The sequence below is a fragment of the Pan troglodytes genome, chromosome 15 (genome assembly GCF_028858775.2).
Source record: "Pan troglodytes isolate AG18354 chromosome 15, NHGRI_mPanTro3-v2.0_pri, whole genome shotgun sequence".
Lineage (NCBI taxonomy): Eukaryota > Metazoa > Chordata > Mammalia > Primates > Hominidae > Pan > Pan troglodytes.
Window position 1 is genome coordinate 95656197 of NC_072413.2, and position 17439 is coordinate 95673635.

General features: G+C 43.4%; 1 long non-coding RNA gene across 2 annotated transcripts in view; it reads right to left on the reverse strand.

The window, feature by feature from the left end:
- The window catches only part of LOC104002158 (uncharacterized), an 87834-nt gene that overhangs the window by 19205 nt on the left and 51190 nt on the right, over nt 1–17439 (reverse strand). The window lies entirely within an intron of this gene.

The window sequence follows — 17439 nt, forward strand, 5'->3', positions numbered from 1 at the left end:
GCCAGTATTCAGATTAGACCCTGCTACCCATGTGAGTAACTCTTATTGAAACAGCTTAGTAGAACCCAATGAATAAGACCTAGTGCTTCATGCCAAATTATAGACTAAATCAGGAATCAAGTAATAAATAGACCAATCAACCAATCAATCAATACAATTAAATGCAAAAAATATATAAACTAGGTTCCAAAGTAAAAATAAGGCAATTATAAAGAGTGAGATTTATGTCAGCCATCAAGGAAACACTAATGAGTAATTTGTATGTCCACAGCATTGTGCTGTATAATCCTTGGGGGGTAAGGATGGAGATGTGATAAAGGAGTGATATGGCTTGGCTCTGTGTTCCCACCCAACTCTCATCTTGAACTGTAATTTCCACATGTCTAGGGAGGGACCTGGTGGGAGGTGATTGGATCATGGGGGCAGATTTCCCCCTTGCTGTTCTTGTGATAGTGAGTGAGTTCTCATGAGATCTGGTGGTTGATAAATGTCTTATGCATCCCCTGCCCTCATTCTCTGCCCTGCCGCCATGTAAGATGTGCCTTGCTACCCCTTCACCTTCTGCCATGATTGTAAGTTTCCTGAGGCCTCCCAAGCCATGTGGAACTGTGAGTCAATTAAGCCTCTTTTCTTTATAAATTACCCAGTCTCAGGTATTTCTTTATAGCAGTATGAAAATGAACTAATATAAAGAGTATGTTCCAGAGTGAAGGGAGGAGGTGTAGGTTCTATTGCTAGCTTTGCTACAAATGACCAAGACAAAGGTCAGTAAACTTTTTCTGTGAAGGACTAGATAGTAAATATTTCAGGCTTTGCAGACCGTATGGTGCCTCTTGCAACTACTCAAGTCTGCTGCTGTAGTATGAAAGCCACCGTGGACAATATGTAAACGAATGGGCATGACTGCATTCCAATAAAATTTTCTTTATGGACATTGAGATTTGAATTTTTTACATGTCAGAAAATATTATGCATTTTTCCCAATCATTAAAACATATAAAAACCACTCTTAACTCACAGATGATACACAGAGATACAGTGGCCAGATTTAGCCTCTTGGTGATAGATCAGCCAAACACTGATCAAGGTGATACCTCAATACCACCATAAGGTGGTCAGGTTCACTACTGAAGAAGTGATTTAGATAGTGCAAGGTGTGAATTGTGACAGCACCTTAAGTATTGGAGTTCCAAGAGAAAGCATCAGCAGGACTACTGTTGGGACAATTAGGCTGCATAGGGGAGGAGAGAGGCTGTGGCTCATTTGTTAGCTAGAAATGTTATCAGAGGGAGTGATGGGTTAACAATAATAACGTAGTATGTTATCTTACTGAGCCAACATTTACTGAGCACTTACCCAAAGCCAGGCACTGTTCTACACATCCTTCCAATTCTTTAAGCTTTACGTCAATGGAAAGATATAGGTGTTTTTTCTACCACAACACTGCAAATGGGGAAACAGGCCAGGGGAGTAAACTAACTTGCGAGAGGGCACAGAGCTGATAAGTGATAGATCCAGAAAACACTAGAGCTGGGAATTTGGAAAGTGCCATGTAGAAGTACAGACCCAGAACTCAGGGGTCAAATTGTCTGGGTTCCTATCAGGCCTTCACCCCTTGCCAGCTCCAGGAACCAGCTTCCTAAACTCTGAGCCTCACATTCCTCCTCTGTGAGACAGAACAATCATTGAATCTACTTTCTAACGTGAGATTGAGAAATAATCAAACTTATGGCTCATAACTAGTGACCAATAAATATTGGTTAATACTACCATTAACTATAAATTGTCCTAAGTCTTTTCAAACACATTTGAATGTGGAGCTATTAGTACAGTATATTCTTTGCTTCGAAATTCCCTCAGTCTGACTTTGATTCCTCTGAATCTGTTCTTTGTATCAGGATTTGGCAAATGAGGCCATAGTCCCTCCATTTATAAATTCATAAATATTATGATATTGTAAACAGCAGGGAAAAGTCCTGAGGACGTTTTTAGACAGCCCCTGGAAAAGCCCCAGGAGTGCGCATGTTGTCCCAGACTCTGTTGGGTCTGGAAACATAAGCAACAACAGCACTGCTGATTGAATGCAGATTCGATGGGCTCCAAGGGACCTGGAGGCGAATCTCACCTGACCCCTGCCTTCGAGGAGGGCGACATGCAAATCACTCCCACCAGCATTCTGGGTGCGTGCGCAGCCAGTCCCTCAGGTGTCTCATCCTGAGGAAGACTCATATGATCAGCTCAGCAGACTCCATCTTGTTTTATGAACATCCCTAATTATTTTAGACAATGGGATTCTCAAGTTTTGAGGATTTTCTTTTCTTTCCAGTAGTTCTTGATTTTAAAATCAAGATCAGATCCTACCATCCCATATTCCAAGTGCTCACATCCTAATAATTTCTGGAGATTTCATGATCTTTAGAACAAGTTCAAATCTCAAACTGTTTTTTTTCCCCTGACATTCAGGATCTTTCAAACTCTCATTCTTCTATTTATACAACAGAAATTTATCAGTTTTTATTTCTATCTTTCAATAATTTTACAAAGCACAGGATCTAGCATCTCTGAAATTGGGATGTACCTTAAAATCAATGGCATACTTCCAGGACACATTCTCAACACTGTATGCCAAGGAGCACTGATGACACAGTGGACACAGCCTGCATGCATGTGTACATCAGAGGACCTACATTGCAACTTGCAGATTCTCAGACATAATGGTAACCTGAACGTAATGGTAACCAAGATTTAAGGGCACAGAATGTTTTTTAACCCCCTGGACTCAAACAGTTGTGGGAAGTGGTGAACCAGTTGGGTTTATCAACATTCCCAAATAGGAGTCAAAAATAGGCCCGCTGTCCGTAATTGCAAAGCCAACTTAATTGTCTGGCTTCAATAACCTTTGTTCTTTGGTGCATTCTTTTAAGCAACACTGCATCCTCATCATTCTTGATGGCAGAAAAACAAACACTCTATGGAACCAACACAGACTCCAACTGCCAAAGTGACTCAAGAAAGTTGCAACCTGTGAACGAGTTTTAAGACTATTAAGACCTACCTTCCTTTTGATCACAAGAATTATATATAATGAAACTCTACGTCTACTTAAATCTAAAGGATTTCTTTTGTAAGTGTAAAATACAATTTCTAAGTAATAATAAAGAATTGTGCTGTGGTTTTATTATCAATGTTATTTTTTTCTTACTTTTTTATTGGTAGTACTGAAGATATTGTTTCATCTTACAATTGATGATATCTTAGATTCAATAAAATATGGTTGTGTGCTAATCACAGACCATACTGGGATCAGAGACACCGAAGAACAGAGATAGCCCTTGCTGTAAGGACTCAGAATCTGCTAAAATGATATCAGCCCCCAGGTCCTCTAGGTATGATTTCCTTGGACTATCCCTTCCATATTGATGCACATTTACTTATCCTTCAAGACCCAGGTTAAATAACATCTCCAAAGAGATATTTTCCCAGATAGTGCATCATCTCTCATTCTCTGCAGAAATAACAACTTCTTCCTTGGCACCTCTATAATGTTTTTATTATAGTCGTGGGCACTGGAGCCAGGCACCTTGGTTTAAACCCTGGCACATCCTTTTGCTACTTCTGTGGCCTTAGGCAAGATAATTAGGTACACCGAGCCTCAGTACCTTCATTTATATTGTGGATCTGTATCTCATTCTCATCTCAGATAACTATTTTAAGGATTAAATGCATTAATATGGGTAAGGCACTTAGAAGAGTATCTAGCATAAAGTAAGCAGATTTGACCATTATCACGCCACAGTGTCAGCCTTGATCCCACTGTAATTTGGTTCATTGTGGTGTGGGTCTGCATGTAAGCTCCTGGAGGCTGAAATGATGCCTGCTGTCAGCTTCATTTCTTTCTCTGCAGAGAGTACGGCATTTGGCTCAAAGGACAGAGTCGTTCATTAAGCCCATCCACAAACATTTGTTAAACACCTAGTATACATTAGCAATTGTTCTAAGCTCTAATAATAAAGCTCTTAAAAATATATGTGGAATGAATGAGCTAATAATTATTCACTTTACAAATAGTGGTGTGATAGCCAGAAAACAGACCAAGCACTTGGGATGCATGAACTCTGCACGTGATCTCTGTCATGTTTTGTGTATTTTGCGTAATGTTTATTTGTTTAAACCAATAAATACTTTCCTAAAATTACAACCACCACACCTGATAGCATGGTCTTCTGGACTGCTGTCTGGTTCAACTTAACTCCCCTAAGGGGCTATCTCTGACTCATCAGGGATCATGCCTCTTTGTAATGTTAAAAGTCTCCACATGGAGTCTGCCGGAGTTAGATTCCAAATGTTTCAACCTCAGTTGTTCACTACTCTCCCTCTGCTCTCCGAGTTGTCTCAGCTATGAACCTTGTCTCCAGCCTGTACTCTTTCTCAATACTTCCAAGCTGACATAGGCTCAATTTCTTTTTTGGTTGTGTTTTTGTTTCTCTATCTCAGCCCTTCTTCCTTGCTATAAACCAAATGTTTGTGTTCCTGCAAGTTCATATGTTGAAATCCTAACCCCCAATGAGAGAATATTCGGAGGGAGGGGGGCCTTTGGGAGGAGATTAAGTCATGAGGGCGGAGCCTTCAAGAATGAGATTATCAAAGAGACCTCAGAGAGCTTGTTTGCCCAATTTGCCATGTGAGGATACAGTTAGAAGACGGCCATCTATGAACCAGGAAACAGGCCCCCATCAGACACTGAAAGTGCCAGTACTTTGATCTTGAACTTCTCAGGCTGCAGAACTGTGAGCAATAGATTGCTGTCCTTTATAGACCTCCGGTTATAGACCTCCCAGTCTATGGTATTCTGTTATAGCAGCCTGAATGGACTAAGACAATCCCAAGCATAACTTTCTAGATAACATTTGCCTTCCCTTGTAGGGAACCTCCCCAGTTTCTCCTCACTTGACAGCAGCTGCAGAAAGGTGATGTGTAGCTGCAAGTGCTGCTCACCTATTATTTCCTAGTCTCCAACTTCTGGACACAGGGTAAGTCTGTTTCAGGAACTCTGTAACAGCTTTGGCCAATGTGTTGTGAACTAAGGAAATATGGCTCACTTCCAGGTAAAGCATTTGTTTGCATGTGAAGACCCTTCAGTTCTCTGTAGCCTTCTGACCTGGTGATAAGAATAGTCATCAGGCTGAGTTTTGGAGTGAGAAGTCAAGGAATAGAACCCCATTGACCTCATGATGGACTTAGGGCATGAGAAAGGAATAATGATCAGATGCTATTAGTGATTAATATCTGGGAGTTTCCTAATACCGCTGCAGAGTGGATACAATTGTCCAGACTGCTAAGGGCCGACAACATTTTCTACATCCTTAAGCTCTATTTCCTTTTGGCTCATTATGATGACACATTAACTGTTCATGTACTGTGAATGAAATCCATGTGACATTTTTGGTAAAACCTCAACCAAATATTTTCAGGTCTTTCTGTGTGTATCCTATGGAAGATGGCCTGTGTTGCCAAGTTGTATGCTGATGAACCAGTACTGGCATTTATTACAATTGAAAAGTAGCAGAAAGCTGTCTAATAAAACTTCTATTGTTTAGTGAACAGGGCTGGAATTAGGTAATGGTGGCAGGCACATTATAAGCAATTGTGCTTGATGCAGGGTTCACTTAGATTCATTCGTGGCGTGGAGTCATTTCCAAATGCCAGTCTCCACTCTGTGTGCAGTACCAGCATCTAATATTTCTAAACATATTTCGGCTCAGTGACACCTTAATGGTATACAATAACACTCGGCGTCCCTCTTAGAAAAATGGATACTCTCATTTCTCTAAACATTGGGCCTTTACCTTTAACCATTTCCATTTAAATGCAAATTTCAATCATGTCCACCTTTCTGTGTTCCAACATGAGCATACATGTTGGAAATGATAGCAGCTTGAATCCAAATTTCAAGAGGCTGGGAGCTGCTTCCTACAGGAGTCCTAGACGAGTTTAAATGGTTATTTTTTGTGTGGCTTCATGTTGCTGAGATTAGTCTCTAAGGGAGTATTTTGCCTTTATTGGGAGGAGTGGCTAAGTCAGAAGAAGGAAGGACGGCTTTCAGAGCAGGGGACAGACACAGGGATGGATGTCCCAGAAGTGAGTAACACCTTAATGGACCCTGGCTTATATTCTTAGACATGGACCCCCAAAGACAGAATTCAGGGCCCAGGGCATCCTCAAGGCTTTGATGTACAATGACTGCACTGAGTTTTCCTTCCTGAGGGCGGTCTTAGTTTCTCAGCATATAACCTCTGTCATTGTCATCAAGTCCTGAGTTAACGAGTTCATGCTCCCTGGCCTGATCCATCCTACCTTATCTATAGACAGGATTTTGGGGTCCAGGTCAGGCTAGACCAGGAGAATAGCCTTGCTAACAGTAGGGGAAGAAGGTGTCTGCACAACCTTGGAAGGCACTGGAAGGGAAGGGGTTTACTGGGCTAAGTTCTTAGGAGGGCAAAGACGAGGAGTGACAGGCCTTCAGGGTACCACCCAGTGAGAGTGCCAGGACTCAGTGATGAGGGCTTGTGGACTTCAGAAGCTTCTAGAAGTTTGTCTTTTCAAAGAAAGAACACTAGTTCAGGATCTAGACTGCATGAGTTCAAATCAGGCAATTTCATTTCCCAGATGTGGGACCATGAACAAGGTTGTTTACTTGGGTCTGAGTTTTTGCAAACACAGAGCCAAAAAAAACAGTAGTTACACTCATGGAGCCGTACCAAGGACAAATATGCTAATGACGCAGGCACATAGCTTAGAACAGTGCTTGCTCCCCTGCAAGTGTGCAGGGAAATTTGGGTAGGATCCAGTGCAGAGGATGAGGGGGCAAGAGGTCATGGTATTTGCCCTTCTCCTTTGTCACCTGGTGGCCTGAAAGATTTCCTCATGTTCAGCAGTGAAATCCTTCAAGCTGAAAGGCCTTCCCTTGGGATGGAAAACGGATCAAAGAGAAACTGTTGTTACAAAGGCCTGAGTTGTCCTGAGATCAGAGAAAGGCCCTTGAGGAAGCATATCTAACAGGAGAAGGACACAGGCTTACTGTTGAAAGCAAAGAAGAGAAGGGAGGTTGTGGAGCGAGCAAGCCCTAGATTGAGGCTTGGTCCTGATGGTTGCTATTTACAAACTGCATGATGTTGTTATCATGAACTGATATAATATTATTTAACATTCTCTTCCCAATTGGGAAGGTGAGATGTGACTCACTAAAAACTCCAGAGTGGCTGTAGTTTGCGTTAATAAAAAAATGAGGTCAAAGCCAAGACAGGTGAATCCCTGAGCAGTGCTGGTTAAACAGCTCTGAGGTTTATCTTTGCTTCAGGGCTATGCCCTTGAACAGGAGTAGAAGCAAAATATGAGAAGACCTCAGAGGAGCCTGTCTACAATCAGAGAGGATGCATCAGGCCATGTCCTGTGAGATGGAAGGGAAGGGAGGATGGAGGGCAAAGCCTCCTAAACAGCCTCTTTCTGGAAGATTCGCCTTATGGTAAGCAGCCAAGAGTGGCAGAACTGAGCACACTGGGAGGATTAAAGGGCAAGGAAGGCAAGATTTTCCCATAATCTGGATTTTGTATCAAGATCAAAGAGGCTGTCTACCAGGTGATGAACACCCTTTCAACAGAGAGATGCAAGGTGCTTCCTGATTTACATAGGAGACGATTGAGGTGGATATTGGGTTGCTAATGGGATCAAGATTCTCAGATTGCCTCCCCGAGAGAAGTTTCCTGCTTCTGTATATCTCAGGGGCTAAGGAATTGCCATGAAAATGTTATTCCCTTAACAGCCAGCAAAGGGAGCTTCTTATTCTAAAGGCAGTCAGATGTGTTCTTCCCTTCTAAAGAAACACTTGAATGTTGGAGTCAGAGATGCAGGGAGATGGTGGTAAAGGAAAGAGGGGCTCACTGCTCTGGCACCAAACGGGTTCAGCAATACTTGTCATGTATCCGGGACCTCCCTGGAGGAGGAGAAATGACTTCTGCAGCCTCCACTGGAACTGGGCCGAGGCTGTGTGAGGAAGTGAGCATGAAACCTGTGATCTGTCACTCGCACAGCCAGTTCGTTTTTTTATCAAGACAAGGCATTGTGGAAGCTTTCTGAAGAGTGGATTTGTGGCTGAGTGCAGTGGCTCACATCTGTAATCCCAGCATTTTGTGTGGCAGAGGCAGGTGGATCCTTTGAGCACAGGAGTCTGAGACCAGCCTGGGCAACATGGAGAAACCCAGTCTCTTAGAAAAAAATACACAAAATAGCTAGGTGTGGTGGCACGTGCCTGTAGTCCCAGCTACTGAGGAGGCGGAGGTGTGAGGATGGCTTGAGCCTGGGAGGCAGAGGTTTGCAATGAGCCTAGATCACACCACTTCACTCCAACCTGGGCAATAGAACCAGACTCTATCTAAAAGAAAAAGTCTTGGGCCAGGCGCGGTGGCTCATGCCTGTAATCCCTGCACTTTGGGAGGCCGAGATGGGCAGATCAGGAGGTCAGGAGATCGAGACCATCCTGGCTAATACAGTGAAACACCGTCTCTACTAAATATACAAAAAATTAGCTGGGCGTGGTGGCCGTCGCCTGTAGTCCCAGCTACTTGGGAGGCTGAGGCAGGAAAATGGCATGAACCTGGGAGGCGGAGCTTGCAGTGAGCCGAGATCGTGCCACTGCACTCCAGCCTGGGTGATAGAGCGAGACTCCGTCTCAAAAAAAAAAAAAAGGAAAGAAAAGAAAAGAAAAAAAATACTTGCTTGGAAAACTTGCCTCAGATATGGGAAGATGGAGTGAGTTGTAGGGAGGCTAAACAGGTGGGAAGAGGTGAAAGGTCAGGCAGGATACAGACTGACATGTGACTTGCAGTTGGGGGTAGTTTGACCATCTTACAAAATCAGTCTTCTATTTCAGTTTCTTTGCTCAGTCATTTATTAGCTTAGAATGGGAGAAATTAGCCTATGGGCATATTGATTTCTTTGTCTGTAAAATGGGGATATCAACACTTGGCCCAGTTGATAATCCTGGAATTAAAGGAGAAAAGGGATAGGAAAAAGTCTAACAGAACCTGGAACCTGATGAGTCTTCACCGAGTGCTATTTTCTGGAACTACAGTTAGCCTGGGCTCCCTAAGATCTGTGGCATGCACTTTTCTCTGCATCTCCTTCATCAGATGATTCCCATGAGAACTAAAGCTCAGAGAGGGTAAGTGATTTGTTCAAAGGCACACAGTTGAAAAGAAGCTGCTTTAAGTGAAAGCTGCTGGCCTGGAGGCCTGTCCACCTGAACTTTGTATTCTCTGCTCCACTGGCCCCAAGCTCTCTTTAAAGAGCTCTCCTGATAAAGAGATCAAGACTCAAAGGCAGCAGCCCATTTTGTACTTAGAAGGATGGCCTAGGACTCTTCCTGAAGCTCCTAACCATTTACCTTGGGAAACAGGGGTGAGAATGAGTGAAGCTGCTGATTTACTGTTGGGCACAGGTGCTGATGTCAATGAGGAACACCATGCAATGCTGAGATTCAGGAATCCTGGATTCCAGATAAATTAATCTATTGCAGCATTTTCCAAAATTTGTTCTATTAAACTTGTTCTTTAAATGAAAAGTAACTTGCATTTAAGTGGGCAATACCACTGACTTGCTCCTCTCCGATATTCTCATACCCATTTACAAAATAGAGGCTCTGAGAAGTTCTCAAAGAACCTGGGTTTCATCTGAGCTTTTCCAAAGATCTTGGAATATGGAACCGCGTTTGTCACTTGACACCTTCTAACAAGTCACAGAACCTACTGTGGCAAATGCTGCTTTATTTAAACACTCATTTCACGGTATTTCGGCCTCTGTTGAATCTGCTTGATGCCAGGCACTGAGTTGGGCTCCAAAGATATTCACATACATTCTGTTTCAGAAGAGTTTCAGGTCTAATGGAAGAGACCAACATATAAGCAATTTTTAAAAATGCAGTGTGATAATGTTTTGAAGTCATCCAGCAGAGGACATTTGACTCATATGGGGCAGGGTTTCATAGAGGAGGCTATGGGTAAGCTGAGTCCTAAAAGATGAGTGGGAGATAGCCAGGTGATGGAAGGGACTTGGGAAGAACCTTCTTGAGTTGATTTCTGTGTATTACTCTTGGTAAAGTGCTTGAGATCATTTGATCTATAAGCTTCCTTAGTTCTGACATGTGGGGCAAAGGTACGTTTTCCTGGAATCTTCATGAAGCATTTATGCTTTCGGTCTGAACTTGATCTATGATTCTAAAATAAACTGAGGGCTTTTCTCTCTTTAGTACATCTGCAAGAGTGTCCGTGAGTGCCCGGGCCACAGAAGGGAAGCTGCTTTGGTGTGGTTGATATTCCACTGAGGGGTGGGGAAACATTCCTCACCATCCCCTGCTGGCCTCCCACCCACCACCACATCTGGAATGGCCCATCGGGCTTACCTTAGAAGGACGCGAGCCACATCTTGTAGCAGAAAATGCCCTCGACTAAAGCCTAAAGTCTTTGTTTAATGTCTTGACTCTACTCCTTGAAATCTTGGACAATTAATAAATACTTGGAAAATGGGCTTCATGATCACTGTTTTACAAAGTCTCTGGATGAAATCCTGTGGCACCCAGCCAGATGAGCACAGGTACTCAAGTTATCTCAAGTGTTTTACATCTCTGTCCACTTCCCACTCCGGCTTCTGCCTCCTGGAAATTTAGTGGTCTTCGGAATAAAATGGGGATGCATTGATCTATCTTCAAGAATGCAGTGAAGGTCAGATGACATGCTGTATGTGAGAGCACTTTATAAAAAGAGGGGATAATTTGAGATGTGATTCCATCTTTCCCATGACCCAGGAAGAATTTGAGGGCCTTACCAACAAGATTTGATATATGGTTCTAAGCCCTGGGAAGACCTAGAAGATGTTTGGCTTGGCGAAGTGTGCAAAAGGGACTTGCACCTACTAAGTCAGAAAGATGTAACAAGGTCACTGCCTAAATGTTCCTAAGGACAAAGCCCACTGTCTAAATCTCAGCCCTCTTCAAACCCAGTGCCTATGTGTGGGGTAAATAAAGAAGGAACCTGAGCCCAGATGAAACGTGCAGCTGAACCAGGTACTTGGAACCACATAATTATGACCTGGAATGGAAGTGGATGTAGATGTTTTACTTAGAGGCTGTTATGTACAAGTGTCTTTGTCAGCAGTCCCTGCATAGGGATTGAAGATTGATTGAGGAGGGTTTTGGGTTTTGCTACTTAGCATGCTATCGAAGTGAGAGGAACATACATGTGAAAGACAGCAGCAGCTGGAGGTAAAAGAATGTCACTTAAGGCCAAAAATCAGACCAATGACCACAGAAGAGCAAAATGGAACAACATAGAAGAATATTTACCTGGCTGTGGTTTCTTCATGAGGTTACAAAGTTTTCAAGAGCATGAAATGGGTCTGACTCAGAAAGCCTGGGACAGAGGACGAGAGTTGCAGGATTGGTATGAGCACACTCAAGGAATGATTGGATTGACAGATAGATGAATGGATGAATTTGTGTATGTGCTCATAAACAGGCCTCCTTCCTCTCATTGTCACCATCATCACAGTCCTACTAGCTCTTCCCTCTCCTCGAGCTGCTCCTTTCTGAGGTCTGCAATTGGATGGCCCCCTCTCATCATTTGGCTTCAACTCAGATGTTTAGTTGCCCTCGGGAAGCTGTCTCCTACATCTGTGACCTCATCACTTGCGACTGTCTACCACCACACCTTGGCTTATGTTCCACAGCACTCACCCCTCTTAAGGAATTCACGTAAGTGGTATGTGCTTGATATTTACTGTCTGTTTCCCCATCCCTCAATGGTATATTAACCACACCAAAGCAACAAGTATGGTGATCCTGTTGACTTCTGTTTGTCCAGAAATGAGGACAGTGCCTGACACATGGCAGGTACTCAAGAACTATTGATAGGATTTATAAACTACTGATAGAATTTAGAATCACAGGTCAAGTTCAGACCCAAAGCAACTTTATCAACCTCACATAGTTACTACTTGCAGAGAAGAGAGATCATCCTGGCCTTGGTTCTTTATAAACTTTATTGCAAATTCTTGTGTTGCTTCTGTAAGATAGATGACATTAGCCGCAGCTTATGGATTAGCAACCTCAAAACATACACACACGCACACACACACACACGCACACATATTTGTTTTTCTGCTAGGCAAAACTCCTGCGGATCTCAGAAAGTCCCCGGAAATGTCACAGCCAAGGTCCTAACTTTCTGGGCTATAGGCCCAGCTGGTCAAGAATCCAGGGCACAGGGGACAAGCAGGACCAATGTTTAAGAACATCCCCCTTCCAGGGCCAGCTCCAGCTTCCCAGGGCCAGGACAGTGCACCGCACGATATGGCTCACTCCCAGCGGACAGTGGTCCTAACCAGAGTCAGATGTTTCAGCTACAGGAGAGAGGCCAGTCTCTATACGTTTGGGAAAACTTGAAAGAATTCTGGAAGAGCCATAAATCTTGAACTGGAGCCTTTTATCAACCTCTAATTTATCATGGTCTCTGAATTACTTTGACTTGAAAAGTCGTAATCCATATGTATTGGAAATTTGGTTGACACAGGCCTGCTTTTCATGACAAGAGCGGTTCTTGACACCTGTGATTTAACTTAAAGAGATTCCACGTGGTGGCGACTTGTCTCTACATCCCTCACCCCTGTGCTGGTCATGCTCATTCATTCAGCAGACATTCTCAGACCATCTCCACATTGCCATGTCTTACATTTGCTTATAGAGAGACAGGGAGAGAAGACAGCTCTACTCCCAAGACACTTGACATGGAATGAAAAAAATAGAGAAGCAGACAATTACATTTTAGTGTGATAAATGCCAGAGAAGCCAAGCATGGTGTCTTGTGAGGCCACCAAGTAAGGGCATATGACTAAACCTAGGGCCTCAGAGAAGGCTGCCTGGAAAAGGCAATGCCTCCTCTGAGACTTAAAAGCCTTCAGAAAGCAAGGACTGTATAAAGGCCTGAAGATGATAACATGAAATGGTGGGGAACTAAAATTAGCTAGGTGTGGCTTAAACCAGAGCAGATGACATTGTAGGCATGTTGCTACGGCCTGGCACATAGGAGGATCTCTTCTCTGAGCTCCAGACACATCCCATGGGCATGCCTTGCATCTGCATTTGGTAGGCTGATGGACCATCTCCAACCTAACATGGCCAAAACAAAACTCTTGATTCCCTCCCGTGACCATACTTCTTCTCCCAAGCCTGTCTCATGTCAGTTCTTCCCCATCTTGGCCCATTGGCTCCACCGTGTGCCTGTTTGATCAGGCCCCAAATCTGGAAGTTAAACTTGTCTCTTCTCTTCCCGTAAACTCCCTCATCTGGTCCCCAGTGAGTCCTGCTGGTTTTACCTTCAAAGCACACCCCAATCTGTTTATGTGTCACCACCCTACTCTACCACCCTATCCCAGGCTTCTATCTGCTCTTGTCGACTTCCTGTAGGTATTTCCTTTATAGGACTCTGGATTCCTTACCAGCAGGAATGGTGACACAGTCATCATAGTGTCCCCAGCACTGATCAGAACTGCTTGGATACATGACTACTTGTGCACCTTTGAGACTATTTGAAAGTCATAAAACATTTCAATTTACCTTCAGTCCTTTCTCATATGTGTTTGGTAAAGGCAGAGTAAAGAGCATAAATGGCAAATCCTCCCAATTTGGGAATATCCCTGTGTACCAGCTCCTAAACCCTGTGCTAAGGACAAGAGTGTTCAGGGACACAAGAAGTGACCTTATGGAGCTTAGAGCCTAGTGGGCAAGGCAGAGGAACAGCCAGTCATAACAGAATGGGAAAGGACTCTAATGAAGGTCATGGTGGGTGCTGGCAGGCTTGGCTCAGGGGTACCTACTGTGGCTTTGATAAGGTGAATCAGCTGCAACAGAGAAGGTTCTTGGGGCAGGAGATGCGGTGGCAGTGTGAGTTTGGGGGAAGACTCTGCATTGATCATTTTACATCTCTTTAGTGAGGATGACCACACAGCCATTTGCTTTTTGTGTCAGTGCGATCATTAGTAACCTGTCCTCCTCCTCACTTTTATTATCTAAACTGTCCCTGTATGAACAATACATTTAATGGCCACCCTATTTGTAGGAGAATATTGTCACTGCCAAGGCACCCACCAGTATGACAGAAGGAGCTTTTTCCTAATGCACTGTGGACTAAAGTGGAACCTTTCAGTTAGAACAAATTCCTGAAGTCATTCTAAGGCCACTTCCACTGTCCTGTGCACCAGCACTCACTGAACTGGGGAGTATGCATGCATGCTGACACCCTAGTGTGTGTGAAGCATCCACAAAACACTTCCAGGTGCAACAGCCCACGGACAGGAGAGCTCTTTACCTTGAAGATGAAGAAACAGGACTTAAGTCATTTTTTTCACAAGGCCACATACTCAGTCCATGCTAGAACCAGCATTATCTGGATTCCAGAGTTTATTCACTTTTCTTACACTCTGTCGGTGCTTACTTTGGCCCTTTCTGAGACAGCTAGAAATCAGGACCAAGTGGGTTCGTTCATATGATGCTGGTTTATTTCTTTAGTCTTTCTTACCATTTTTGCTTTGGTTGTTGTTAACACTCTTCCTCCTCCATAAGTGCCACTAAAGGAAATTTGAAGCCTATGGACATCAGCCTGATTCTGGTTACTAACTACCGCCTGACTCATGGTAAAACCTACACCTACCTTTCCAGTTTTGAGAAAAGTAGTGTATTTCGGCCCTATTTGCTTATTTCAGTTCAGGAGATGTGATGGTTAATACGGAGTGGCAACTTAATTGGATTGAAGGATGCAAACTATTCTTCTTAGGTGTGTCTGTGAGGAAGTTACCAAAAGAGATTAACATTTGAGTCAGTGGACTGGGAAAGGCAGACCCACCCACCATCTGGGTGGGCACCATGTAATCAGCTGCCAGCGTGGCTAGGATGAAGCACGCAGAAGAAAGTAGAGTGAGCAGACTCGTTGAGTTTTCTGGCCTTCATGTTTCTCCCATGCTGGATGCTTCCTGCCCTTGAACATTGGACTCCAAGTTCTTCAGCTTTTGGACTCTTGGACTGACACCAGTGATTTACCATGGGCTCTCAGGCCTTTGCACACAGACTGAAGGCTGCACTGTCGGCTTCCTTACTTTTGAGGTTTTGGAACTTGGGCTGGCTTCCTTCCTCCTCAGCTTGCAGACGGTCTATTGTAGAATTTCACCTTGTGATCGTGTGAGTCAATACTCCCTAATATACTCTCTTTCATATATATTATACATCTATCTTATTAGGTCTTTCCCTCTAGAGAACCCTGACTAATACAGGAGAGAGAAAATTTAGGTTTCGTTCTGCATTGCTGACTCCCCATTCAAGCCAGCAAGAAAGCTAGTCTTAAAGGAATTTGTACAAGGTATGTAAGTTCCCTTTAGTTGCTGACCTTAAAGCTGTCTCTTCATCCTGCTTCTACGGTTTCAGAATCTGTTAAACGCCACTGTGTCGTGCATCCACCAGTACAAAACATGCACCTGCTAAGCCGATGTGTAGCAAGCACCCCATGCTTTATTGCATGTCCACTAAGCATCAGGTACTTAGCCAATAATATTGCATGACAGGCCATGAGATTCCATTTTATGTATAAGGAAAATGAAGCTTATACATTGAGGACATTTAGAGGATGCAGTGACTTGTTTTAGAAGGTCATAGTAAGGTCATAATTGGGTGTGGAACTTAGACATACACCACGAGTTGCCTAATTCCAATCCTGTGTCCTTTGTTTCACATCAGGCTATTTCCATCTCTCCATGAAAGAAAAGAACTCTGCATAATGAATCAGAAAAAAACCTTGGTTTCAAAGTATTTGAACCCAAGGGACAGACAGACAGATTTGAACCCAAAAGGGACAGATAGAATGGCCTTCCTGGCAGAGGTGGCAAAACAGACCAAGGTATAGGGGTAGAGCTCTCTTGGTCTATTTTGGAGGTGAGCACATTACCTGTTTAGCTAGAGTGTTGCCTGTATGCACGGTGTTAGGATGTCTCTGCATGTGTGTAGGTATGCTTGTCCAAGTACATGTGTGTACATGTTTGTATGGCATGAGTAAGTTTTAGAAAATTAAGTTGCAACCTAGTCCTGGAAAAATTATGCACCAGTTAAGCAGCACGTGTTTTTCTGTATTTTTAATAAAGAGCAATGATGATTTTTTTACCTGGAAATGTGATTAGGATGTGAAACTACCAGTAAGGTGACTGCTTTCTCAATTGAATCCACAATCCAGCCTTAAGTTTGGGACTTATTTAATTTGTTCTTGTATAAGCAATTCTAAGCAGTCAATAGCATTCACGTATTCATTCAACAAGCATTTAGTGAATACCTACTTGATGCGGGATACTGTTACATTTCAGTGTTAACAGTTGCAATCTGATAGGGAAGATATATATGTGAATAGAGCATTGCAAAGCAGTGTTTTGGAGTTGATAGAGACAAACATGGGCTATTATGGGAACCTAAAGAGCTTCCCAGCAAATCTGGAGGTTCATTGAAAACTTCTTTGAAGAGTTGTTACATAGGCTGAATCTCGCAGGATGACTAGGATTTAGCCCAGGAATGCAGGGAATATGCCAGAGAGAGGAAACTGAAGAGAGAAGGCACTGGGGAGAAGCAGAGGTTGGGGTGATGGCAGAAGTATTTACTAGTCACTGAAAAGTCAGATGCTTCCCTTTGTAGGTAGGCAGGGCCATGGGACTATTTCTAGCCAATAGGTTGCAAGTAGAAGTGTTGTGTTTCACTTCCAGGCTCCAGCATTTACAAGCTGATGTGAAAATCTCAACCCTCTACCCCCTGCTACTCCACTCATGGAGGCCACATATGGAGATCACAGCAGCCTGGATCACTGAGTCACTGCATGGAGGACATTTTCCTTGGAGAGTCTCCCAATGTGCATAAGAGTTGGGTTAAGCCATTGAGATGCTGAGGTTTACGTTATGACTGGAGCCTAGTATAGTCTATTCTAACTAGTACAGCAGGTATTGGGATTCTAATGAGTTTGACATTGCCAAAGATAAAAAGTAAGGCAGAGGAAGAAGTACCTGAAAATGCCTTACCTAAATTCCAGCTTCTTGAACTCATTACTTCCCAACTGATGCTAAAATTCCCTCTTCATCCTCCCCATTGAGAAGAAATGACGTTTGAAGCATCTGATGAAGCAATTTCAGCAAAACTGAAAAAGTGCACCACTTATTTCCAGTTTCTTTTTCTCCCGCATCTTAGCCTACAAATCTTAGTCAGACCCATAGTTGGGCCTGAGCCTTAGCCAGACAAACTTTCCTTCCAGGGCACAGGGAATTTTCTTTGTTCACTGTGGAATCATAGGAGCCTAAAACTATGCATCGCATGAA